The 25,751-nt window shown below is 43.3% G+C and overlaps 1 protein-coding gene across 1 annotated transcript in view; it reads left to right on the top strand.

The window, feature by feature from the left end:
- Nucleotides 1–25,751, top strand: part of HIVEP3 (HIVEP zinc finger 3) — a 651,964-nt gene that overhangs the window by 420,351 nt on the left and 205,862 nt on the right. The window lies entirely within an intron of this gene.

Raw genomic sequence — 25,751 nt, 5'->3', positions numbered from 1 at the left:
TGCATGTGATAGTTGCTTAATAAATATTTGTGGAGTTGAATGTCAACAGATTGGGAGGCTGGTTGGTATAGGAGCTATTGGTAGGACACAAGAGGAGGGATGATAGTAATAGGAGAGTTGGCCAAGAACAAACAGGCCAGATTGCTCAAAGCAGACCTCTTGGTTAGGAAGACTACTACACTAACATTGTGCTGAAGACTTAATTCTTCAGGTTGGAACATGTGGCTGGGAGCTAGAATGCTCTCTCAGATTGAGAATTGGATGGGTGACTTGGAGCAAATATCTTTCCTTTAATTGCTTGTGATCTAAAAATGAGTCCTGCCATATGTTGAAGGGAAAACTTCACGATCTCAGAGGTCTTGGATAGCTGGGCATTCTTTTGCTCTATTCTTTTCTGCTGCCTAGACTGTGCTATCATTGCATTACATGGACACTGGAAAGGAGAGTGGAAGAAAGGACAGAGAAATAGACTCAAGAAGACCTGAATTCAAGTCCTGCTTCTGATGCATGCTAGATGTATGAGCAAGTCATTTAATCTCTCAGTGCCCCTTAGATGACTCTGTAAGACTGTAAAGCACGTATAAATTGCCTTATCTGCATCAATAGAGGGAATCTACTCATTGAGAGTTCCTTACGTCAATGAAAACATAACTCCATATGCCATACCTCAAACCCTTTCCATTACCAAAAAACTATCACTTATATTAAGCCCCTGAATGATATGCCCAGTGCTTAGCACATTGCCTGGCACATGTTCCATCATTTTTAACTGTGACCCCATTCAGGGTTCCCTTGGAAAAGATACTGGAGGGGTCTGCCATTTTCATCTCCAGCTCATTTATAGGTGAGGAAACTGAGGCAAAAGGGTTAAGTGACTTGCCCAGGGTCACATAGCTAGTAAATGCCTGAGAGTAGATTTGAACTCAAGAAAATGAGTCTCCTTGACTCCAGGAACAGCCCTTTATTGTACCACCTGGCTGCTTACCTGGCACATTGTTGGTGCTTAATAAATGCTTATGGACTTTCAGGGGAAGGGGCAGGGGATACATGATTATTGCCAGACACCCTCCAACCACCCAACCATTGGTGTTGGCAGCAATAATGCCACTCCCTGGATCAGAAGTTTTGTGTCTCCTGAAATTCTGTTTAGTAGCTAAAGAAAGGGAGGTGCCCAAAGGAAATTACTTCCCCCAGATAACCTACAAACACAGGCCAGGGAAAAAACAACTGTCCTAGCAATGGAAATCTTTAAAGACCCAAACTATGCTCTGCCTCCGCCAGGAAGCAAACCCAGATTGCTTTGCTTCTCAGAACACCCATTCCAGTATAGCCTGTGCCCCGATGCATTTTTAGTCTGTGCCATCCTCTGATGAATTTGAGTGTGTCTGTCTTCCCAGACAAACTGTATGCATCTCCAGGGCAGGATCTAGACCTTCCATTCAGTGCAGAAGTGTGGGGGGAAGAAGGGAACAAGGAGCTGACCCACTGTGGGTCTTTGTAAATATTGTGTTTCTGGAGATTGGTGGGCCCCTCTGACCCACAGCTGTTAACAATGAAGCCACCCTTTTGACAAGCAGGGACAGAAGTTGCTCAAACACCTTTGAGGTCCTCAGAAGAATGGGTGCTTCTCCTACCTATCCCCAATAAGACAGGGTCCTTCTTTAAGGGCAGAGAGTTGGGCAGGGAAGTGCTAGAGAGATGTGAGTGTCTGTGTTTACTTGTTTCTGTGTGTCTCATATTATATATTATATATGTATGTATCTCTGAAGGCATGTGTGTGTTTGTGTTTCTGAGGCTCCAAATATATGTGTTAGAAGGTTTCCCAGCCCAATTCTAGCGTACTATCCTCACTTTCTCCTAACCAGCTGGGTCTTCCCCATGGGTGGACACCTGCCTACCTTTTTTGGGGGGGAAGAGGGCTAAGCTACATCCCAGGGTCTTTCTGCTGACTCTAGAGACTTCAGATTCTAGTGGCACTCTCTCCTTTTCCCCAAGGGACAGCTTATAGAATGGTCCAGGAGATATTATTATGCAAAAAGGAATAATGAACTGGAGGGATTCCATGTGAACTGGAACGACCTCCAGGAATTGATGCAGAGTGAAAGGAGCAGAACCAGGAGAACCTTGTACACAGAGACTGATACACTGTGGCACAATTGAATGTAATGGACTTCTCCATTAGTGGCAATACAATGATCCAGGACAATTCTGAGAGACTTAGGAGAAAGAATGCTATTCACATCCAGAGGAAGAACTGTGGGAGTAGAAACACAGAAAAAAAAAAAAAACAACTGCTTGATCACATGGGTTGATGGGGATGTGATTGGGGATGGAGACTATAAATGATCACCCTAGTGCAAATATCATTAATATGGAAATAGGTCTTAATCAATGACATGTGTAAAACCCAGTGCAATTGCATGTCATCTATGTGAGGGAGTGGGAGAAGGGGAGGGAGAGAACATGAATCATGTAACCATGAAAAAATATTCTAAATTAATTAAATAAATAACATTTTCTTTAAAAAAAAAAAAGAAAAGAGTAGTCCAGGAGGCAGGAGACCCAGATTCTAGCCTAAACTTTTCAGCCACAGGGTGACCTTGGGTCAGTCACTTCTACTTTTTGGAACATCAGTTTCATCCTCCAGAAACTATAAAATGCTAGGTAAGCCTTACCCACACCAATGAGCTCATGGATTCATTGAACTAAACACATTATTAGTAATCCTCTACTCAAGCCCTCCTTCATTGCCTCAGGGGAGTGCAGTTCACCTTGAGTTTTCAAAGCTTTGCCAATGGATATCTCTCTCTAGCAGGACCTCCTCAACTGAAAAGGCTCCTAGCGGAGGCTCAGTGATAGACTGTGAAGCTCTTGTTAGAGCACCAGTCCCGCTAGGTTTGAAGAAGCTCATTGCCAGGGGATTGGGCCCTAGAAAATAACTTGTTACTGCCCTGGCATCTATCCAAGACAACCTGTAAGTGAGGCTTGAAGGGTCTACATTCTGCCCCAGGGCAGGGAGCCCCCATCCAGATAGAACCATGAATCCTTAAAGCAATGAATTATGTATGTGTATTATAATATGCATATATGTATATGTAAGTGAATGTATATGTATGTGAAGTTATTACTAGTCTTATTTTATTAATTGCCTCCAGGAGAAAATATGAAACCCCCAGCATGCCCTTTAAAGCCCTCCACAATCTGGATCCCACCCACCTTTCCAGTCTTGTTTCATATTACTCCCCTCCATTCACTCTCCATTTGTAATAGCCTGCTAATTGTTTCCTCGTACCCTACATTTAATTTCCAGTCTGTGTGACTTTGAACACCTTGTCTGCCATACTTGGTGTACTGCACTCCCTGGTCATCTCTACTTCCTAGAATGTCTAGCTTCCTTCAGAGCTCCACTCCGGGGGCCACTACCTACTGGAAGAAGCCATTCCTGATCCCAGTTATTAGCACTCTTGTGCTCTTTAAATTACCTCATATTTACTCACTTGGGTCCACGTCACATCCCTTCCATGGAATGTAAGCTCCTTAGGGGCAAGGCATATTGTAGTTTTGCCCTTCTCTCACCAGCACCTAGCACAAGGCTTTGCCCAGGGAAGATACTTAATAAATGTGGCTTAAATTGAGTGGTTGAATTAGGCTTCCCAACCTGAATGAACTTGGGCAAATTAATTCCCCTTTTTGAGGTTTGGATTCCAGTTTTTCCTTTTTAAAACTCTTAAATTTGTCTTATAATCAATACTAAGTATCTGTTCCAAGGAAGAAGAGAGGTATGGGCTAGGCATTTGAAGTTAAGTGACTTGTCCAGGGTCACACAATTAGGAAGTGTCAAAGACCAGAATTGAAACCAGGACCTCCCATCTTGAGGTTTGGCTTTCTATCCATTGAGTTGCACTCAGCTGCCCTTGGGCCAGTAGTTCTTAATCTGTGAATACACAGACTTTCCAGGAGTTTACAGAAAGATTTTAGGGAGTCTATGAACTTGGATGGGGAAAATACATCTTTATTTTGACATGATTGGTTTCCTTTGGGTTGGTATTGTTTCGTCATGTCTGACACTCTGGGACCTCATTTGGGGTTTCCTCAGCAAAGATTCTAGAGTGGTTTTCCATTTCCTTCTCTGGCTCATTTTACAGATGAAGAAACTGAGGCAAATAAAATTAAGTGTCTTAAGCCAGATTTGAATTCAGATTTTCCAGATTCTAGGTCTGGCACTCTATCCACGGCACTACCAAGCTTATACATTTAAAAACAGGTTTCTAAAAAAGGGTCCTTCAACACCAAGATAAATTCAAAATAGGTGAATGACTTGAACATAAAGAAGGAAACTATAAGAAAATTAGGCGAACACAGAATAGCATACATGTCAGACCTTTGGGAAGGGAGAGACTTCAAAACCAAGCAAGACTTAGAAAGAGTCACAAAATGTAAAATAAATAATCTGGAATACATCAAATTAAAAAGTTTGTGGACAAACAAAACCAATGTAACCAAAATCAGAAGGGTAGCAACAAATTGGGAAACAATCTTCATAAAAACCTCTGACAAAAGTTTAATTACTCAAATTTACAAAGAGCTAAATCAATTGTACAAAAAATCAAGCCATTCTCCAATTGATAAATGGGCAAGGGACATGAACAGGCAGTTCTCAGCCAAAGAAATCAAAACTATTAATAAGCACATGAAAAAGTGTTCTACATCTCTTATAATCAGAGAGATGCAAATCAAAACAACTCTGAGGTATCACCTCACACCTAGCAGATTGGCTAACATGACAGCTATGGAAAGTAATGAATGCTGGAGGGGATGTGGCAAAGTGGGGACACTAATGCACTGCTGGTGGAGTTGTGAATTGATCCAGCCATTCTGGAGGGCAATTTGGAACTATGCCCAAAGGGCGATAAAAGACTGTCTGCCCTTTCATCCAGCCATAGCACTGCTGGGTTTGTACCCCAAAGAGATAATAAGGAAAAAGACTTGTACAAGAATATTCATAGCTGCGCTCTTTGTGGTGGCCAAAAATTGGAAAACGAGGGGATGCCCGTCAATTGGGGAATGGCTGAACAAATTGTGGCATATGTTGGTGATGGAATACTATTGTGCTAAAAGGAATAATAAAGTAGAGGAATTCCATGGAGACTGGAACGACCTCCAGGAAGTGATGTAGAGTGAAAGGAGCAGAACCAGGAAAACATTATACACAGAGACTGATACATTGTGGTACAATCGAAGGTGATGGACTTCTCCATTAGAGACAATGCAGTGTCCCTGAACAATCTGCAGGGATCTAAAAAATACTATCCACAAGCAGAGGATAAACTGTGGTATTAAAAACACCGATGAAAAGCAACTGCTTGACTACAGGATTGGAGGGGATATGACTGAGGAGAGACTCTAAATGAACACTCTAATGCAAATACCAACAACAGGGAAATGGGTTCGAGTCAAGAACACATGTGATAACCAGTGGAATCGTGCATCGGCTATGGGAGAGGGAAAGGTGGTGGGAGGCGGGGAGGGGAGGAAAAGAAAATGATCTTTGTTTCCAGTGAATAATGTTTGGAAATGACCAAATAAAATAATGTTTAAAATTTAAAAAAAAAAAGGGGTCCTTCATCTTCATCAAACTTCCAAAGAGACCCAGGACCCAAACCAGGGTTAAGAAGCACAAGATTAGTGAGCTGAATTAAAATAGGGAAGGATCTTTGGGGTTATAAAGTCCTTAGAAAACCAGCCATTAACATTCTCTAGGTGAAGTAATTTGCTCCAGTATTCTAGAGTTACAAGGTGATTTAGGGAGATTTTAGTTCCCTGAATGGAATTCTCTTCTGTAGCATCCCCAACAAGTGGTCACCCAGTCTCTACCCCAGGATCTCCAGTGATGAAGAACCCATGACCTGAGGTAGCCTACTTTACTCTGGGGTTCTAACTCTGTTTGTAGAACTGGGAATTGAACTCAGAGCCTTTGCTTTTAGTCCAGGCTCATTTAGATGGGGGTGGGTAGAAAGAACTTGTTGAGGAGTTAGGGAGGCTTGGATCGAAAGGCTGGGTTTCAGGGGGTGCCATGAGAAAGACTCTTGCCTCTGTAGGGATTGTCTGTAATCCAATAGCTGGATGATCCCCAGGAAGGTCTCTCCCAGGTCTCAGATCATAAAACCTGTGAGGATGGACATGTTGGCTGCCAGGACAGTGAAGGACCTCAAGGTCAAGCCATATAAAGATGCAGAGATTTTTAGCTGGAAAAGAGATGCCTGGGGGTGGGAGACATGGTAAATGTCTTCAAGCATTCTGAGGGCTATCATATAGAAGATGGATTAGACTTGATCTGGTTGGCCCCAGAGGACATAACTGGAAACAAGAAATAGGAGCTACAAAGAGGCGAATTTAGGCTAAACATCAGGAAAGACTTCTTAACAATTAACTATCCCAGAGTGGAATGAGACCCTCCTCACTGAAGGTCTTTGAGCAAAGGCTGAATCCTCAATTGTCAAGAATGTTGTAGAAAAGGGGGAAGCTGGGTGGCTCAGAGGATAGAAAGCCAGGTCTAGAGTGGAAGGTCCTGAATTCAAATTTGGTCTTAGACACTTCCTAGCTGTGTGACCCTGGGCAAGTCCCTTAATTGCCTATCCCTTACCACTCTTTTGCTTTGGAACCAACATATAGTATTGATTCTAAAGTGGAAGGCAAGGTAATACAGAGATAACTTATCAAGGGATCTTTTAAAATGTTATAAAGGGACAGTTAGGTGACTCAGCCTAAATAAAGCCAAGTCTAAAAATGGAAAGTCTAGAGTTCAAATATGGCCTCAGACACTTCCTAGCTGTGTGACCCTGAGCAAGTCACTTTACCCTCATTGCCTAACCCTTACTGCTCTTCTGCCTTAGAACCAAATGCATAATATTTCTAAAATGAGAGGTAATGGTTTAACCAAAAAAGCCATAAAAATATCTAAAGTCTGTGGAATGATGAGTTTGGAGTTTAAACCTGAATCCTAACTCAGGCATAAGCCTCAGTTTCTTCATCTATAAAATAGACTTCTAGATATTTCACTCACTCTCCAAACTTCTCTCCCTCTCTGACAGCAACTGTCTCACCCAGGAAATACTATCACTTGTGAGAATGTACCCCAGAGCACCATTTTTCAAAATACCCAGGCTATTCTTATCTAATTTTTGCCTCTGCTCCCTAATTTCCAGATTTCTTTCATTACCTCCTTACTCCCCACCTCAACAGTATTTCTTTATCCTCCAGTTTTCAAGCTCCTCACTAGGTGTGATTTTCCTATACCACAATTAGAATTTAAACTCCTCAAGGATAGAAACTGGTGTTTTTTGCTTGTATTTGGATACCCAATGCTTAGCCCAGTGACTGACACATAGTAAATACTTCATAAATACTCTATCATCTCTCTGTCTCTCAATAGCTATCATCTATCGATCTATCTATCGATCTATCTATCTATCTATCTATCTATCACCTATATATTTTATCTCTTTCCATCTCCCCTTTCCCTTTCTCTTTCTCCTTTCTTTTTCTTTCTTCCTTTCTTTTCCTTCCTTCCTTCCTTCCTTCCTTCCTTCCTTCCTTCCTTCCTTCCTTCCTTCCTTCTTCTTTCTTTCTTTCTTTCTTTCTTTCTTTCTTTCTTTCTTTCTTTCTTTCTTTCTTTCTTTCTTTCTTTCTTTCTTTCTTTCTTTCTTTCTTCAAAGCCTTACCCTCTGTCTTAGGAGTAATACTAATTATTGATTCCAAGGCAGAAGAACAGAGGTTAAGTGACTTGCCCAGGGTCACACAGCTAGGAAGTATCTGAGGCCAGATTTGAACCCAGGACCTGGCTCTCAATTCACTGGGCCACCTAGCTGCCCCTGCCCCCATTTTATAAGTAAGGAATGGAAGCCTGGAAAGTTGAAGTGATTTGAACCCAAGTCTTCTTGACCCCAAGTCTAATATTCTCTGCATCTCTCCACATTGCCTCTACTCAGTCCTGGGCTGGATTCCAGCTTTAACATCTAGGCTTGGGGATCAATAAGCTCTTCTCCAGCTCTAAGCCCATTCCCTGCCCATCTGCTGCCTTTGGTGGCCCTTGGGGAGTCTGCCAAGCTTGGGGGTGGGGGGAGAGGTTATTTTTGGACTATCTCCCTGACCATCTGTTTGGGAGGGAGCCTCGGGCTCAGGTTTCCAAGGTGGGGTCAGGTGCCCAGCAAATAGGAAGAGGAAAACACTTTTGTCTTCAGGCCCCATAGCCAAGGGAGAATGATTTCCCTTTAGCTCTGGGCCTGGGTCCAGGGCCCCAGTGTCAGGCGGCACAGGGGTGCTCCTTTCACCCAGGTGCTTTGGAGATGGAGGAGGGGCAGATGGCACCAGAGGAGAACAGGGAGGAAGTTTGAACTTCAACACTGCTCCACTTTGCCATACACCCCCCTCCCCTTAAAATCTGGTTGCCTATGACAACCTGGCATATCATTTTCTTTTTATATTATTCTTAGGCCCTTCGTTGCCATAACAACCGAACAATGCTTTTAAATATAGCAGTTAATTTTTCAGGCTGAGGCAACAGAGTTCCTACCCATCCAGGAGACAAACAGCTGTTTTGTCTCCTGTCCCTGGAGACCACCCTCCACCCCCCATGTCAGGCCAAATGCCTGACTCTAATGCCCTTTGAGATCTAAGGAACAACCGAAGTGAGCTCTGGGACAGCCCAGGTCCTGGGTCATTCTCACATCCTATCTGAGAGGAAAGCCCCAGGGGGAGGGATAGCGTGAGGGAGCTTCTTGTCTGAAAAGCCCCAAGAAGTGTTCCAAGCACATCTCCCCCACCTCCCTGTCCCCCTTTGAATTATTGATTCAAAATATCCAGCCAGAATTATTGAATAACCTACACGCCTCCCTCCTTCCCTTGAACCTTCCTCTTCCCACAGATGTCGAGCTCATCAGTCATAAATCATAGATTGCTGCTGGAGAGCCAAGGGCCCAGCAGGCCAGAAAACAATTGGAGATGAGCCTCTGGGCAGGAAAGAGCCCGTGGGATGTAGCTGGTGTCAGGAATGGTGCCATGGAAGAGAGAGAGAGCTGAGAGCCCAGCAGAAAGGCAGGCTCCAGCTTGCTTTTCTGGGAATGAGGGAAGAACCAAAACCCTGCTGCAAGGCTAGCTCTGGAAGAATCTCTCTGCCCCCTCCAAAGCCCAACCAGAACCTTTGCTTCAGCTAGCTTCCCTAGTCCTGACCACCCTGCCTTGGGGACCACCACGGGGCCCAATGTTGCCAGGGAATCCACTCACAGATATTTATTAAACACCTACTGTGTACTCAGCCCTGCTGAGATAGAACATCTCAGAGTTAGACTAGGGCCTCAAAGATCATCTTGTCCAACTTCCTCCAAAGAGGACCCCCCCCCCACTACAGTATCCCTGACAAGTGATCATTCCAGCCTTTGCTTGAAGACCTCCAGGGACGAGGAGCTCACTGCCATCAGAGCCAACCCATTCTACTTTTGGATAGCTCTGATGGCTAGTAAAGTTTTCCTTATGTCATGTCAAGGCGCTGACTCTCTCCAACGTTCCCAGCATTGCTCATAATTCTGCTTTCTGGGGCCAAGCTTGTGGTGGCTTCAAATATTTGAAGATGATAGTCATATAATGGATAGAGCTCTGGGATTGAATCCTGCCTGAAATATTTACTAGTTGTATTTTGTCTTCTGCAAGAAACCTTTTTTGATGCTCCTTAATGCTAGTGCCTTTTCGCTGAAGTAATTTTCCAATTTATCTCCTCTTTATCTTGTTTGTATATAGTTGTTTGCATGCTGTCTGACCCATTAGACTAGTCCCTCCTTGAGGGCAGCAACTGTTTTGGTCCTTCTTTGGACTTCCAAGTGCTTAGCAGATCTGGAACATAGGAAGAATTTAATAAATGCTTTTTCTTGTTGTGTGGCCTTAGTCGAGTCATTTAACTTCACCAGATCTCACTTCCCATTTGTAAAGGGAAGGAGTGGGACTCAGTGATCCAAATATTTTCCAAAGCATATAAGCCCTGTGTGACCCTCTACTGGGAGGAAGAAGAAGAAGAAGAAGAAGAAGAAGAAGAAGAAGAAGAAGAAGAAGAAGAAGAAGAAGAAGAAGAAGAAGAAGAAGAAGAAGAAGAAGAAGAAGAAGAAGAAGAAGAAGAAGAAGAAGAAGAAGAAGAAGAAGAAGAAGAAGAAGAAGAAGAAGAAGAAGAAGAAGAAGAAGAAGAAGAAGAAGAAGAAGAAGAAGAAGAAGAAGAAGAAGAAGAAGAAGAAGAAGAAGAAGAAGAAGAAGAAGAAGAAGAAGAAGAAGAAGAAGAAGAAGAAGAAGAAGAAGAAGAAGAGGAGGAGGAGGAGGAGGAGGAGGAGGAGGACGAGGAGGAGGACGAGGAGGAGGACGAGGAGGACGGAAGAAGGAAGAAGAGGGGGAGGAGAAGAAGGTAGAAGGAGGGAGAGGAGAAGGAGGAGGAGGAGGAGAAGAAGAAGAAGGAGAAGAAGAGAAAAAGAAAAGAAAAGAAAAAAGAAAGGAAAGGAAAAGAAAAGAAAAGAAGAGAAAGAACACTGTCTCTGGTCTCAGGGTAGATTGTGGGATAGTGGAAACAAAGAACCAGGAGAACTGGGCTCAGACTCTCCCAAAGGCCAAGATCTTAGTCCCTTTGGGTGCTGGCATTTGCTGCTTTTCTGACCCTTGATTGCATCATGCACATATATGAGTGTATGTTGCATACATGAGTAAAACCTATCTATATATTTATTATATATACACACACATAGAGGAAATAAGCTTGTAACTGGTTTTTCTTTCCTTTTTTACCTTTCCTCTGCCTCTTGAAATTCATTCTTCTGCCCTACCTCCCTCCTTGGTCCAAATTCCCTCTGGACTTAGCCCAGAACCTTCCTTCACATTTCAGAAAAGCCCATTGTCCTGACCTGGGTTCTGACTCTTCTGGTTACATGATTGCTAAAGCTTGAGCCCTGAGTAGGGATTTTTAGTGGATCATTCCAGGGCAGATCTCACTCCTGAGCCCATAAAAGTCCTACCATTCTTTTCCCTATAAATTCAGACTACTTTCTCTAATCCAATCAAATGCCAGTACCAGTCAGGCAATTGATTTCTCTATTTTCCAGTATTTATTTAATTACCTCTTATGCACCAGGCACTGTATCTAGAGATACAAAGATAAAAATAACAACAGTCCCTGCCTTCAAGGAGTTTCCCATTCTGTTTACTCTATTTATATATGTTAATTAAGAAGTATGTAGAAAATATCACTTGTTTTGTGCCTTCCTTTCTCAGTCACTCAGTCAACAGGAGGTGCCTGCTATGTGCCAAGCATTGTGTTAAATTCTGGGGATTAAAAAAAAAAAGAGGCAAAAGACATTTTTTGCTCTAAGGAGCTTACAGTGTAATGCCTGTTCTCCATGCAAAGAATGCCTTCCCTCCACCTCTCTAGTAAAAGCAATACCCTCAATTCTAGCTCACAAGTTTAAAATTCATATGATTTACAGCTGGAAGAGACCTTGATGACTTCTCTAGACCCACCCTCTGTTTCTAAAGAGAAGGAAACTGAGACCAGGACATGTAAAATGAGTTGTCCAAAGTCACAAAGCTAGTAACTAGCAAAGTCATTCATTCAGCTTGGATCTTCTGAAAGGCTGTGTGGTTGAGGTGAATGGATGGTGGACTTGGAGTCAGGAGAGTTATGGATATGGATCGTGGCTATAATATTTTTAAACCCCTAACCTTCCATCTTAGAATCAATATTGTGTATTGATTTCAATGCAAATGGGGTAAGGGCTAGGTAATGGAAGTTAAGTGACTTGCCCAAGGTCACACAGATAGAAAGTGTCTCAGGCCAGATCAGAGTCCAGGATTCTCAATCCACTGAGCCACCTAGCTGCCCCTAGATTTCTTAACTAGAGACCTATGAGCAAATCATTTGTGATACAAGGGTAATCAATACAGCAGGTCATTGTTTTACTCAAATTCAACTCTTATTAATTAAAAAAATTAAATTAAAAAATTTTAAATAAAAAGATTAAAGGCAGAAAAATACATAAAATAAACATTTTTATTTACCTGCTAAATCTGCACCATTTTCCCAAGTGATGTAAAGTCTCAGAGCATTTCACCCAATCAAACACATTCTCATTTTGGGAAGCATTAGTGTGAGTCATTACATTGTTATGTGCCAAACATTAGCTCCAGTATCAGTCTTTGTCTGGAGTTCTCTTGTAACAAATCATGTCTCTGTCAGAGCAAGGTTTCTCTTTATTTCGTTAATGCTATTTGGTTGTTAATAATGGCCCCAAAGTACAAGAGTAGGGATCCTGGTAGCTCTGATAAGCCTAAGAAAAGTTGCAAAGTGCTTGGGCATGTTCAGATAAGAAATACTTACTAAATAACGGGGTTCGTTATTATCTGTGATTTTTCAACTTCCCCGAAGGGTCTTGGAATGTATTGGTTACATAAAAGGAGGTCTTACTGTACTTAGAGCGCCTAACAGAATGGTTGTGAGGGTCAAATGTGATGTCACAGAAAGCATTTTGAATAATAGCTGCTGTTATTATTACTACTGTTATCACTCTAAACAACTTAGCCTGGGGAATGGAGCAGTGGGCTTAGAATCAAGAAAACTTGGTTTCAGAACCCCTCTCTGATATGTGCTGAATGGCCCTATGCAAGTTGCTCCACCTGTCAGCCTCAGTTTTCTCATCCGTCAAATGGGGATTAGCATATTTCCAGCATTTATTTCAGAGTTATTCTAAGATTCAAATTTAAAGCATTCTGAAACCTTTAAGGTGCTATAGAAACATCAGTTGTCATCTCTAACTATTATTATGATTATATGATGAAAAGTCATTATCATCATCAGAATCCTTCAAGGCACTACTCAAGTTCCACACCTCTTCCATGAAGCTTTTCCTGACTACTCCAGCATATATAGAACTCACTCTTCCCTGAGTACTGTCTTCCCCAAGTGAACTCAGTAGAATGTAGCCTTGAATAATCTTTTTATTTTATTAAACCCTTACCTTCCATCTTTTTTAAAAAAAATCCTTACCCTCTGCCTTAGAATCAATACTGTGTATTGGTTTTAAGACAGAAGAGTGGTAAGGGCTAGGCAATGGGGCTTAAATTACTTGCCCAGAGTCACATAGCTGGGATGTGTCTGGGGTCACGTTCGAACTCAGGACCTCCTATCTCTGGGCCTGACTTTCAATCCACTGAGCCACCTAACAGCCCCCTTGAATAGTCTTCTAATTGTTAACAAAAAGCACATGGTGTCCATGAGTAGGGAGATGATTCCATTGTTCTCTCCAGGGGCAAATCACCTCTTCAGAATTGTCTAGAGGATTAGGTCTGAGGGTCACAGTTTAAGGAAGATGCTGTAAAGTTTGAGGAAAGTTCAGTGGAGGGTAACCAGGATGAAGAGGGAGTCAGAAACCATGCCCTTTGAGCCTCCCAGGTATTGGAAATATTTACCTAGGAAAGAAAACACTTCAGGGATGTGGGGATTGGACAATATTGGGAACACAGGATCATAGGATTGAAGCAAGCAGGGATTTTAGAGGTCAACTGGTCCAACCCTTTCTTTATGTAGAGGAGTAAATGAGTCCAAGAGGTTCAAAGACATTCTCATCAACTTTCAGGTAGTAGGTGGTAGAGCCAGGATTCAAATCCAGGTCCTTAGACTCCAGATCCATGTCCTTTCCATTACTCCATGCTTCTTCTTCATGGGATCCTAGATTTGGAGTTGGAAGGGATTCCCAGAGGCCATCTTATTCAATCCCTTCATTTTACAGACAGAGTTACTGAGATTTAGGGAGATAAAACAACTTCCCAGGGTCTCTCTCTCTCTCTCTCTCTCTCTCTCTCTCTCTCTCTCTCTCTCTCTCTCTCTCTCTCTCTCTCTCTCTCTCTCTCTCTCTCTCTCTCTCTCTCTCTCTCTCTCTCCCCCTCCATTAATCTATCTATCTGACAGCTTGTCCATCCATCCATCCGTCTGTCTAACAATTGGAGCTGTCCAAAAGCTGAATGGACTAACTTGGGGGATATTGGTTTCCCCTTCTCTACAAGTCTTCTAGCAGATGCTGCCCAACCATGTGCCAGACATCAGAGGATCCTAGTGTTAAATTTTATGGTTGTACTGAATTATTTAATTGGTGGTCTCCAGGGATTTAATTTCTAAATCCCTAAATGGATTGCTAAAGTAGAATGGAATTTATGGTAGTTTATTTTTAAATAGAGGGAAGATATTAGAGAAGAGAGAAAAGGAAGAGAGAGAGAGAGAGAGAGAGAGAGAGAGAGAGAGAGAGAGAGAGAGAGAGAGAGAGAGAGAGAGAGACTGTGTAAAAGTGAAGTGTCATTTCTTGGTCTAATATTTCATCATTTCTCAGGCATAGGGGAGCCAGAATAGTCAATTGTTAGGTATTTTCATAGAAAATATTTTACAAGGAGTATGATTCAAGTAGTCCTGTGTCTTAACATTTGTCAAGCACTGCAACCTCGAGTCTCACACTAGGTTCAAGTCCTTTCATATTGGTGTAGAAGTTCATCAATCCCACATGGATTGGTTTCCTTTTGATCTGTGTGCTCTTTTGGTCCTTTGCAGGTTAAATCTGTGGATCCTCTGTTATGGGGAGATCACTAAGCCCCTTGTATCATTTGCAAAAAACTCAGTCTCTGAACCACTTAAATTAGAAAAGGAACACATAACAGCTCTTTCAAATTTAAAACAGGCTATCCTGTCTGCCCCTGCTATAGGCATCCCAAATTATGATAAACCATTTACCCTATATATACATGAACAAAAAGGGGTAGCTTTGGGTGTTCTAACTCAACTTTTAGGACTTGTTCAATACCCAGAAGCCTATTATTTAGCCAAGCTAGATCCAGTAGCTGCTGGAGCACCACCATGCCATAGAGGAGTAGCTGCCGCAGCTTTAATAGTAACTAAATCAGCCAATCTGGTATTGGGATGCCCTCTGACCATAATGTGCCCACACAAGATTGAGGTATTATTATTAAGACATAAGACATAGGCATTTACTGACCAAAGGATTACTAGGTATGAAATAACACTGCTGTAGCCTCTAAAGTATTTACAGCTTGCCCTATCTTCCAGGCCTTTAATCAACATGCCTTTGGTGAACATCTTCTTACCTACATACCATTTGAACATTTGCAAATCAATTTTATCTCTATGCCAAAAGCTGGACAGTATAAATTTTGTCTGGTCATAGTTGATCAGCTGATCAGATGGACTGAAGCATTCCCTACTGCTCAGGCCACATCAGCTTTTGTTGCCAAAGTCCTTTTAAAAGAAATTATTCCCCACTTTGGCCTACCAGCACATACTTATTCAGATAGAGGAACTCATTTTACCAATTCAGTCTTATCACAAATTTATTTATGTTTGGGGATAACTCCTAAATTTCATACATCATATCATCCCCAGAGCTCTGGCCAAGTTGAACGAATGAATAAAGAATTTAAAACTACGGTTGGAAAATTGTGAATGGAGACTCATTTGAAATGGCCTGAAATTCTAAATATGGCCCTATTTTATCTCAGAAGCAGACCCAGAGGTGATTTACACATCTCACAATTTGAGATGCTATTTGGACATCCACTTATTCAGGTACAATCATTTATCCCTGCCTATACCTCATTGTTAGGAGGGGATACAACCATTGCTACATATATCAGACAATTGCAAACAAAATTGCAAGAACTCCATGACTCTGGAGCTGCTGTTCAAGTAGGCCCCATAGACTTCTCACTTTGTGATTTAAACCCCGGTGATAGTGTGTATATAAAGAATTTCAAATGTACTGGGTCGACTGAACCTGCTTATGATGGACCATTCCAAGTCCTATTAACTACACCGACAACTATTAAAATTGGGGAGGGGGACTCATGGATTCATTGTAGCCATGTAAAATGAGTACCCTCTGTTGATAATGAATAATTGACTATATTGATTGTATTTGACTATTGATTATGATAAGACTTCCCTATTGATGGATGTATACTATTTTATTGCACTTTATTTGTACCATATAGTATTTCACCTGACACTAGATAAGGGATCTTAGAGACCTTCTAGCCCCCACCCCTCCTTTTACAAATAAGGCCACTCCTGAAGTTCAGGAAGGACTTACCTAGGATATTACAGGTAGCACATGTCAGACATGGGATTTGAACCTAGGTTTTCTGTTGCTCTAAAGGAGATGCCTTTTTCAAGTAGCAATGGGACCAGCTGTCTCAAAAGGTTCTATACAGATCTGAGGCTCTGGATTTTATAGGTTAAAAGTTTAAATATTATCTTCTTTGATTTACCTATAAATTCCTTGAGATGATATTCCATGGACATGTTGTTTCCCCTGATAGAATGTAGGTTCTTGGAGGGAAGGGTCTATTTCCTTATTGTCTTTGTATCCCTAATGTCTAGTATATGCTTGTTTGTTGGTTGATTGAATAACCAGAGTGATCTGAAAGTGGAATGAGATTCCTGGAAAGAGAAGCAGTTCTCATTTGAGATCTTCAAACAGGCTAGATGCTATTGTTGCAGTTCAGTCATTTCAGTCACCTCTGACTCTGACAGAGATACTGCAGTGGTTTGCCATTTCCCTTTCCAGCTCATTTTACAGATGAGGAAACTGAGGGATTAGCAACTTGCCTAGGGTCACCCAGCTAATGTCTGAGGTCAAATTTGAATTCCTATCCTCCTGACCCCAGGGTTAGTCCTCTATACATTATCTATTACTTATTCAGATATGGTAAGGATTTAGACAAGGTTCAAACCTCCTTCTTCCTGACTCCAAGGCCAACTCGCTATTCAATATACCACACTGCCTCATCTTTATGATCTCTTCTCCCTTGATCAGTGTATCTTATGGGGAAGAGCTTTTGGCCTTTGGGGAAGGGCTTTCTGGTCAATGAGATTTTGCACCTAGAGAGACAGTTATGCTCAAGCAGCATATATGGGAGAGGAGGAGAATGGATTTGGGGGGAAGGATCCAGAGGCCACTTTACAGCTGCTGTAGGACAGTGAGTGTCTGGTCGGGAGGGGAGAGAATGTTCATTCTTGAGCTGTCTCTGGAACGGGGCCTGTCTCTCCAAGGAGCATGTTTTGCAAGGGGAAGGGGTTGGAGATTTGGCTTGGCCTTCTCCCGGTGTCTGTCTGCTAAAAGAGTGGCTCCTTCCCTCCTCCTAGAAAGGAGATTTCTCCATGACCTAATGCCTCTGGCTGCCAGGAAATGGATCCCGATGTCTGTCTTGAACTTTCCCTGTTACATTGGGTGCCAGCACTTCCTGTCAGCAATCTGTGTCAGGTGAAATCACTCGTTCCCCTCTCCAGCCTCCACACCTCCCAAATAGCTTCTGGCCACTCTCATCCTCTCTCCACCCAGTCCCACCCCCCCAGCAGCCACGTGGAGGGTCAGCCTATATTTAGATCGTTGCAACCTTGCTTAGTACTGAGCCTCCTGGGCTCTCCTGGGGCAATCTAGTCTCTGCTTTCCCTCCCTCTTTCCCACCCTTAGCTGGAGCTGCACTCCTGTCAGCTTCACAGCTGGGGCCCCCATCAGTCTTCTAGAGAGCTGTAACCAAGAAGGGCTTAAAGAGCCCATAGGCAAATCCCTGGGTTTTACAGATGAAGGAACTGAGGCCTGGAGACCTTGTGGGACGTACCCAAGGCCACATCACAGAGCAGCAGTCTAATCAGAACCCTAGACCAGTTCTTGAAGGCCCCAGCCACAGAGAAGGCAGTTGGGTATGATGGAGAGGGTCCTAGATTAGGAGTCTGGAGCCTTGGGTTCAATTCATGACTTGGACAGTGGAATCAGTTGAGCTAGGATTTATGATGTGCCAGACAAAGGCCCTTTCCTATTGATCCAGTGATTTTGAGTACTCAAAATGTAATGCTGGGAAAGAATGGGGCAACTGAGTAGCCCAGGAGATAGGGACCCAGGCCTAGAGATGGGAGGTCCTGGGTTCAAATTTGGCCTCAGATACTTCCCAGCTGTGTGACCTTGGGCAAGTTACTTAATCCCATTTACCTAGCCCTTTGGCTTTTCTGCCTTGGAACTAATACACAGTATTGATTCTAAGACAGAAAGTAAGAGTTTTTTTAAAAATGTAATGCTGGAATACTACTGAAAGAAGTATGCAATCAGAAGACCTTTGTTTAAGATTTGCCTCGCTTGGCTGCTTACTATCATCTGTCAGCACATTTGGACAGGACTTCACCTCTCCGGGGAAACTCTGGGTTTCCATGGACGGGGTCCAGGCTTGGAGGTGTCTCAGAATTCTCCCTCTGGCTCATGCCCTACCCTCGGATTTTTTCCTGGGAACATCAGAATTTGACTTGCTTGGTCTCCACCCATGGTTTCCCCTAGGAAGATCAGAATTTAGCTCATGTCTAGGTCTCTGAAAAAAAAGGGGGGGGGGGCAGGGCCATCAGCTGCTATTGCTGGTAGTCAGGATAATAGAGTGTCAAACCCAGGAGAGGTGGTTGTTATTGTTGTGATGGTTATTTTAACTCTGTAGAAAACACAGAGGACTTGCACCTAAACTCGTAATAGCCAAGATGATTCTCCTTCCCTCTCTAGTGAACAGCTCTCCCCAGAAACCAATACAGACCTCCCGACTTCAAGTACTTAAGGCTGGGTGACCCCCAGAAGCACTTGGGGTTGCTAGAGCCAATTACTCTCCACTCTGTTAAACCCTCACACGTGCCATTCTGATGGAAAGGCTTCCTTGAGGTCACCAGAGAGGATACTCCCTTATCCAGGCAAGTAGATGGCACAATGGAAAGAATGATGAACCTGGAGTCAGGAAGATCTAATCCGACTTATAGACATTTACTAACCATAGAACACTGGGCAAGTCACTTCATTTCTGCCTGCCTTCATTTCCTCAGGGCATCGAGGTAGCCCAGTGGATAGGGTGCTGGATCTGGAGTCAGAAAGCCTCATCTTTATGAATTCAAATCTGGTCTCAGACACCTATTAGTGGTGTGACCCTGGATAAGTCACTTAACCCTGTTTGCCTCAGTTTCATCATCTGTAAAATGAGATAGAGAATGAAATGGCAAAACCACTCCACTATGTTTGCCAAGAAAACTCCAAATAGGGTTACAGAGAGTTGGACACAACTGAAATGACTAAACAACAGTTAAAATGCAGAAAATCGTAATACCTACCTTGTAGGATTATTGTAAGTATCCATTCAGGAAATAGACCTATGAAGTGCTATGTAAAGGTTAGTTATTCTCAAACCAATACATAACTGCGATAATAACATAAAACACAACCTAGTGAAAAGTACCACCCAAATTTGCCCTTCCCATGTCATGGCTCTGTCCTTTGCTGTTCCTCAGCTCCAGCTCCCACTTGATCTGGGGATGTCCCCATCCCTTCACCACAACTGCTATATTTCTTCCTGCTTGTGTCTCTATAGATACTGATAATAGATGTAAAGTGTTTGGCAAACTGTAAAGCACCAGCTAAATGCCAGCTGTAGTTATTGGTCCAGGACCTGCTTCCTGTGGCTTTCCTCCACTGCCGTCTCTGGAAATGCAGGGTTCCCTGGAGGGTCCGATGGCTGCGTAGGGTTCCTTCCAGGCCACTGAGTCTGTGTGCATTCCTATGTTGTTCCCTACCTTCCCCAAACATGGGAGGTTTCCACCAGTGCCAGGGAACTGACTCGGCCACAAGTGGGGATGGCCTTGGCCTTCCCAGAGGATGTAATTTGATAAGCTGACCTGTAACTGGGTCGTGGCAGTCAGGACTTTGACCCAGGGTGCTGAGTTTAGAGGGTGCCAATAGCATTTTTAGTCTCTTGGTTGCTTACAAACCACCAAACTTAGCACCTAGTTAGTATGAATAATTAGTTATTATAGGAAGCTACCAGATGGTACAGACTTCCTCTCCCTAGTATAAGCTCTACCCTTGCCTAGCCCCACTCCTACTCCCCTTCCATCCCATTCTTACTTCCCAGAACATTTTTCTGTTGTGTGCCCTGGCTTCCATTCGGGCCTCTTACCCCAGGGTCCCCAAATCGTTAGTTACTACAGTCTCCACTGGCAAGGATGGCAGTCAGATGGAGGTGAGGGGTTTATGGGTAAGGCTCATCCCCAATGGCAACAGGCATGGAGGTCCTGAGATTGCCACACAACGGTGAGATCAGGCTCCTGGGATCCTGGTACATGATGGGAGGAGGCCTTCTAAATCGGCCTGTAATCATAGGCCCTGGAACAGCTGCTCCCAGCCTTCTTGGCCCCTGGAACTGGCATTTGGAAGGTTCTCTCTCCAAGCAGATTCTCTGGCAAACCCTACTCCCAGGGGAAACTTCCTCAAGCAGCTGCCTGGTTTGGTGAATCTCGAGTCTGGATTTAGAGGATAGGCCTCCTGGCATGTCCCTCAGAGCCCTGGGGATGAGTACAGTTCCCCACCCCCACCAAACTGGGTAACAAGCTGTGTCTTGAGCCAGTGGAGAGTGACCCTGAGGCTCCATAGACATGAGGAATGGCCAGTGGCTTTGCAAAAGTAACCTTCTAAGTAGGAGGTATTCCAGAATGGCCCGCGATGCAGTGGCTGCTATACTGAAGGGGTGGGAATGTATGAAGCAACCCAGGAATTTGGAAGAAGTAGCTAAGGATTCCTTGGTTTCCTGCTTTCTGGAATGCCTCTTACATCCATGCCCTCTCCACCCCTCTCCTAAGGCCATGCTTTGCTCATTATTCTTGGTCAAAATGTTCTGGAGAAAATTGAAATTGGAACACTTGGGTTAAGATCAGGCTCCAGCATAGCAAGATCACTGAATCTGAAATCAGTGGACTCAGGTTCAAATCCTGGCAGTGTCACTTTTGAATGGGTTATCTTGGCATGCCCCTAGCCTCCCTGAGCCTCAGTTTTCTCATCTGTAAAATGAAAGATCAATCAAGATAACCTCTAAGATGTCTTCCATCTCTATGTTGATGATCCTAAACCACCTTGTTCAGACCCAGATTTTCTTATTTGTAAAATGGGGATTATCATAGTATCTGTATTCTCTTCCTCACCTTCCATGTCTGCTGGAAGAAAAGTGCTTGGTTAGTCATAAGCAACTGCCTCCATCATACTCTTGCTATCAAATTCTTTGTAAGATTTCAATTGATTGACATTTTATTAAGTGCCTGCTATGTACCAGGCACTGTGGTCGGCAGAGAAAGAAGCTGTAGAATGTTTTAAATTCACAGAAAGCATTTCCTTCCAACATTATTGCTGAATGGGAAGAGCATAAGGGAATCAGAGGATTTGAATATGGGCTGTGCCCTTGATGTCTGTATGACCTTGAGTAAGATACTCAGTCCCATCAGGCCTCAGTTTCTGTGTCTCTGAAATGGGCATAATATCACCCTTCCTCTTGGCATCCTTTCTCTTGGTCTATGATCTGGAGTGTGACAGACTTTCTGAATGCTTCCACCACCACCCCCAAACACCCACAGGCAGCAGTCACATAGCAACAGGTGCTGTGAACTTAGGGAGGGATAGAAATAGGCCCACAGGATGCAAGGAAACAGGAGAGCATTAGGTTGCCTGAGTTACAGATGCCTGGATCCTACAATGCCACCCTGCTAAAAGGATTGGGATAAGAAGCTAGGCTCTAAAGATCAAATTCAAACAGCCAATGGTAGTTTGGATCCAGGATCCCAGCTCTTCATCCTCTTCTGCCAGTTGTACTGATATACACTGCACACAAGGGGCACCAACCTGGATGGACCCAGCACTCATGAATATCCACCCTATATCAAAGTGATGGTACAAGAGAAGGAAACCCTAAAACCATCTTTTGCCTTCCTACCTTGAACCTATTTCTCTTTTTTGAATTCCTTTCTCTGTTCTTTCCTTTCTCTGACTTTCACCGATTAACACCCTACTCACCCACCAGACATTATTGGTTATGGTAGCTCTCTGGATCCACTTCCACTCATAAATCAGTAACTTTCCTATGTCCTGTCACCCATAACTCTCACCAGGAGAAATGGTAGCTCCGGTAGCAACTCCCATGATCTTGTGAGCTCAGGACAGTCTAGTGTTGTCTGTAGGTCTCCTAAATGCCCAAGAAGCCTCCAAAGTTGGGCTCTGTGAATGGCCTCAGGGTAGAGTGCTCTTAAGTCCTTTCTTCTGCCCCACTTTCATCATTCTAACCATAGCATTTCTGGGGAACAGAAGGGGGCCTCCTCCAAGTGTAGGGGTCACCTAGACTTTGGGAATTACAGCATTGATAAAGACTGATTTTAACAATCTATAGAACATTGGACTAAATCTACTAAAGTGAAATTCAACAGGGATCAATGTAAAGTTGAAATTGGGTACAAAAAATAAACTCCAGCATTGTAAGAGGGAAAAGACATAAAGATGTGACAGCTCTGAAGAAAAAAAAAATCTGGAGCTTTTAGTAGACCACAGGCTATACATGAATAGGATAATGTATTAGCCAAAGAACTAATGTAATCGTTGAGGGAAATAATTTCTAGCATTGGGGAGATGAGAGTCTCACTGTATTTTGTCCTCATCAGATCTCATCTGGAGTATTGTATTCAGATCTGGGAACCATGCCTTCAGAAGGGTATTGAAGAGTTGGAGAGTATCCAGAAGAGGGCAACCTGGATGGGGAAGGGCCTTGAGTTCATGCCATATGGAAATCAGTTGAAGTAACTGGCCACATTTAGCCTGGAGAATGAGAGAGAGGAGAATGAGAACTGCCCTCAAGTACTGAAATGACTGTCATTTGGAAGAGACACTTGACTTGTTCTAATTAATTATCCCCAGAAGACTGAACAAGGGTAATGGGTAGAAGTTTCAATTCCAGGGGCAAGTGTAAACTTGATGTCAGGAAAAACAAGACTTACCAGCAATTCTAGTTGACCACAAGTGGAATGGGCTGCCTGGAGAAATAGAGAGTTCCCTGCCCTTGGAGGTCTTCAAGCAGGGGCTGGATGACCACCCTCTAGTCAGTAGAATATAACAGGGTTCCTGTTCAGGTATGGGCCAGACTAATAGGCTGTGAGCATCTATACCACTAAGCAATTCTGTGATTCTATGAAAAGGACAAAGGAGAAAGCTCTAAGACCCAGGAGCATACAGACAATTGTCCAAGATCTGACCTTGGCCAGGACCAAACTGGCCCACTTGCTCTTCCTCTTTAAGGGCATATAACTCCCAACTTCCGTGCTTTAGAATACTCTACCTTCCCCTTTTGGAATCTCTAGTTCTATTTAAGGCTCAGCTTGAGTGCCTCCTCTTCTGTAAGATCTTTCCTGACCCTCTAAATTGGTGTGTCTCTACCCCACTCCCAATATACTTTGTGCTTATTTTAAATTCATTTTGTACTGGCTTATCTGTGCATCTGCTGGGACTTCCCAGTGGAATGTGCTCCTTGAGGGCAGGGACTTTTTAAAAAACCCTTATCTTCTGTCTTGGAATCAATACCTTTTATTGGTTCCAAAGCAGAACTGTGGTAGAATCTAGGCAATGGGGGTTGAGTGACTTGTCCAGGGCCAAATAGCTTGGAAGTGTCTGAGGCTAGATTTGAACCCAGAAACCCCCATCTCTAGGTCTGGCTCTCAAACCACTGAGCCACCTAGGTGCCCTCTGAAAGCAGGGACTCTTTCATTTTTTATCTTTATCCTTATTGTCTATCATAGTACTTGCCACATAGTAGGGGCTTAATAAAAAGGTATTAAATTGAACCCCGTGCTGAATCTTGCCAAGTTCAAAGACTTCAACCTTGCTTTGATTTGGTAGAAGACCATGAGTGAGCAGTTAGGCTCCTTTCAGCTGGTCCTACTCAGTATTGTCTTCTCTATAATGAGGGGAATGGGCTAGATCCTAGGCATCATTTGTAGCCCACCTGATGCTGAAGTACAACCCACCAAGAGATTCTTGGCAAAACAATTTGTTCATTGAGAACCTGAGCTCACACACCTTTAGACCAAAGTTCTTGCCCAATGCCTCTTTGTGACGGGGAGATGACCATGAGATGTTGAGGGCTGTACCTGTAGAGCACAAACTCTCATAGGCCCTACCAGAGCAGGAATTGGAGAAAAGGCCTCGTGCCAGGTAATGTGTCACCTGAGGACCAGCCTGACTGAATTCAGAGAGGCTCATTTTCAGGTTGGCCTCAGGAGGAAGAATTTGTTGAGCCATGGCAACTCATAAAATTGTCTTCTAAGGCCTCAGGGAGAGGCTGGGCTGAGTGCCAGCAGAGTTCCCAACTGGGGTAATTCTGGATGCTTGAAATCCGTAAGAAATCAAATAGCCAACATGTTGCTCATAAATCATTCTGCCACGAGAGCTGACCTTTCTGCCCATCACTCATTGGAGAACCCTAGCCTAGGAGGCAGGGGATTCTGGGACCTAGCCCTGGCTTTGGGGCTAAATCCCATAAGAACCAGCTGTCAGGCTAGAAACCAATCATTCCTTCAGTAAATATTTATTAAGCACCTACTGTGTTCTGATGCAGCTAGGTGGTGTAGTCGATAGAGCTCTAGGCCTGGAGACAAAAAGGCTCATCTTTATGAGTTCAAATCTGACCTTAGGTACTTCTTAGCTGTGTGACCTTGGAGAAGTCACAATACCCTGTTTGCTTAATGTTCCTTATCTATAAGATGATCTGGAGAAGGAAATGACAAACCATTCTAGTATCTTTGCCAAAAAAAAAAATCCAAACCCCGATGGGGTCACAAAAAGTTGAACAGGACTGAAAAAATGGTTTAACAACAACAGATATTTTGGATTTGTAGATAAAAAAATGAATCTTTTTGCTCTCAGGGAGCCTATACTCCAGTAACAGGAAACAACACATACACACACAGGTGTGACAAGATGACAAATAGATGGATGGATGGATGGATGGATGGATGGATGGATGGATGAATAGATGGACAGATGGATGGATGGACAGACAAACAGATAGAGACAGACAGACATTTAGATAGAGATGGATAGATACAGAGATAGATAGATAATAGATAGACAGACATAATATATATAGTAGATAGACAGATGGATGGATAGACAGACAGACAGGCAGACAGACAGACAGATAGGCACACATGCAGACAGACAGATAGGCAGACAGACAGACAGATAGAGAGAGAGAAATAGGCAGACAGACAGATAGATAAATGAAAAGATGGATAGATGGATGGATAGAAGGGTGAACAGATAAATGATATGACATTTATTATATGCCAGGCACTGGGTTAAGCACCATAGATACAAAAATAAGTTAACATAGTCCCTGCCCTCAAGAAGCTTACATTCTGTTAGGGAAAATACATATGTGGGGTGTGGGATTGGGCAGGAAAGAGTGTGAAGGTATATTTCTGAGCAAGAGAAGTCTAAAACTCACCCATCAGAGCTGGGCCGCTTGAAGGTGGAGTCTAAAGGGGCAGTAGGAGATAGAGGGGGAGAAGAGGATGATCACAAGAGCTGAAGAGTCAAGGAATATCAGGGTGAGGAGAGGGTCCAGAAAAGTGCAGGGCGTTGCGTGGAGGATCAGGAAAGGCCTGGTGGGACTTGTGGCACTTGAGCTGAACTTTGAAGAGAGTCCAAGAGGCAGAGGCGGAAGGAGAGAGGATTCTAGAAGTAGGAATGGCCCAGGCAAAGACATGGAGACAGGAGATGGAGAATGACAAGTAGGCTGATTGGACTGGAAGGTAGAGTATGTGAGGGGGAGTAATGTATAATCAA

The sequence above is a fragment of the Monodelphis domestica genome, chromosome 4 (assembly GCF_027887165.1).
Source record: "Monodelphis domestica isolate mMonDom1 chromosome 4, mMonDom1.pri, whole genome shotgun sequence".
In the NCBI taxonomy this organism is placed as follows: domain Eukaryota; kingdom Metazoa; phylum Chordata; class Mammalia; order Didelphimorphia; family Didelphidae; genus Monodelphis; species Monodelphis domestica.
The sequence above is the reverse complement of the archived record's forward strand: the minus strand, read 5'-3'. Positions and strand labels throughout refer to the sequence as shown.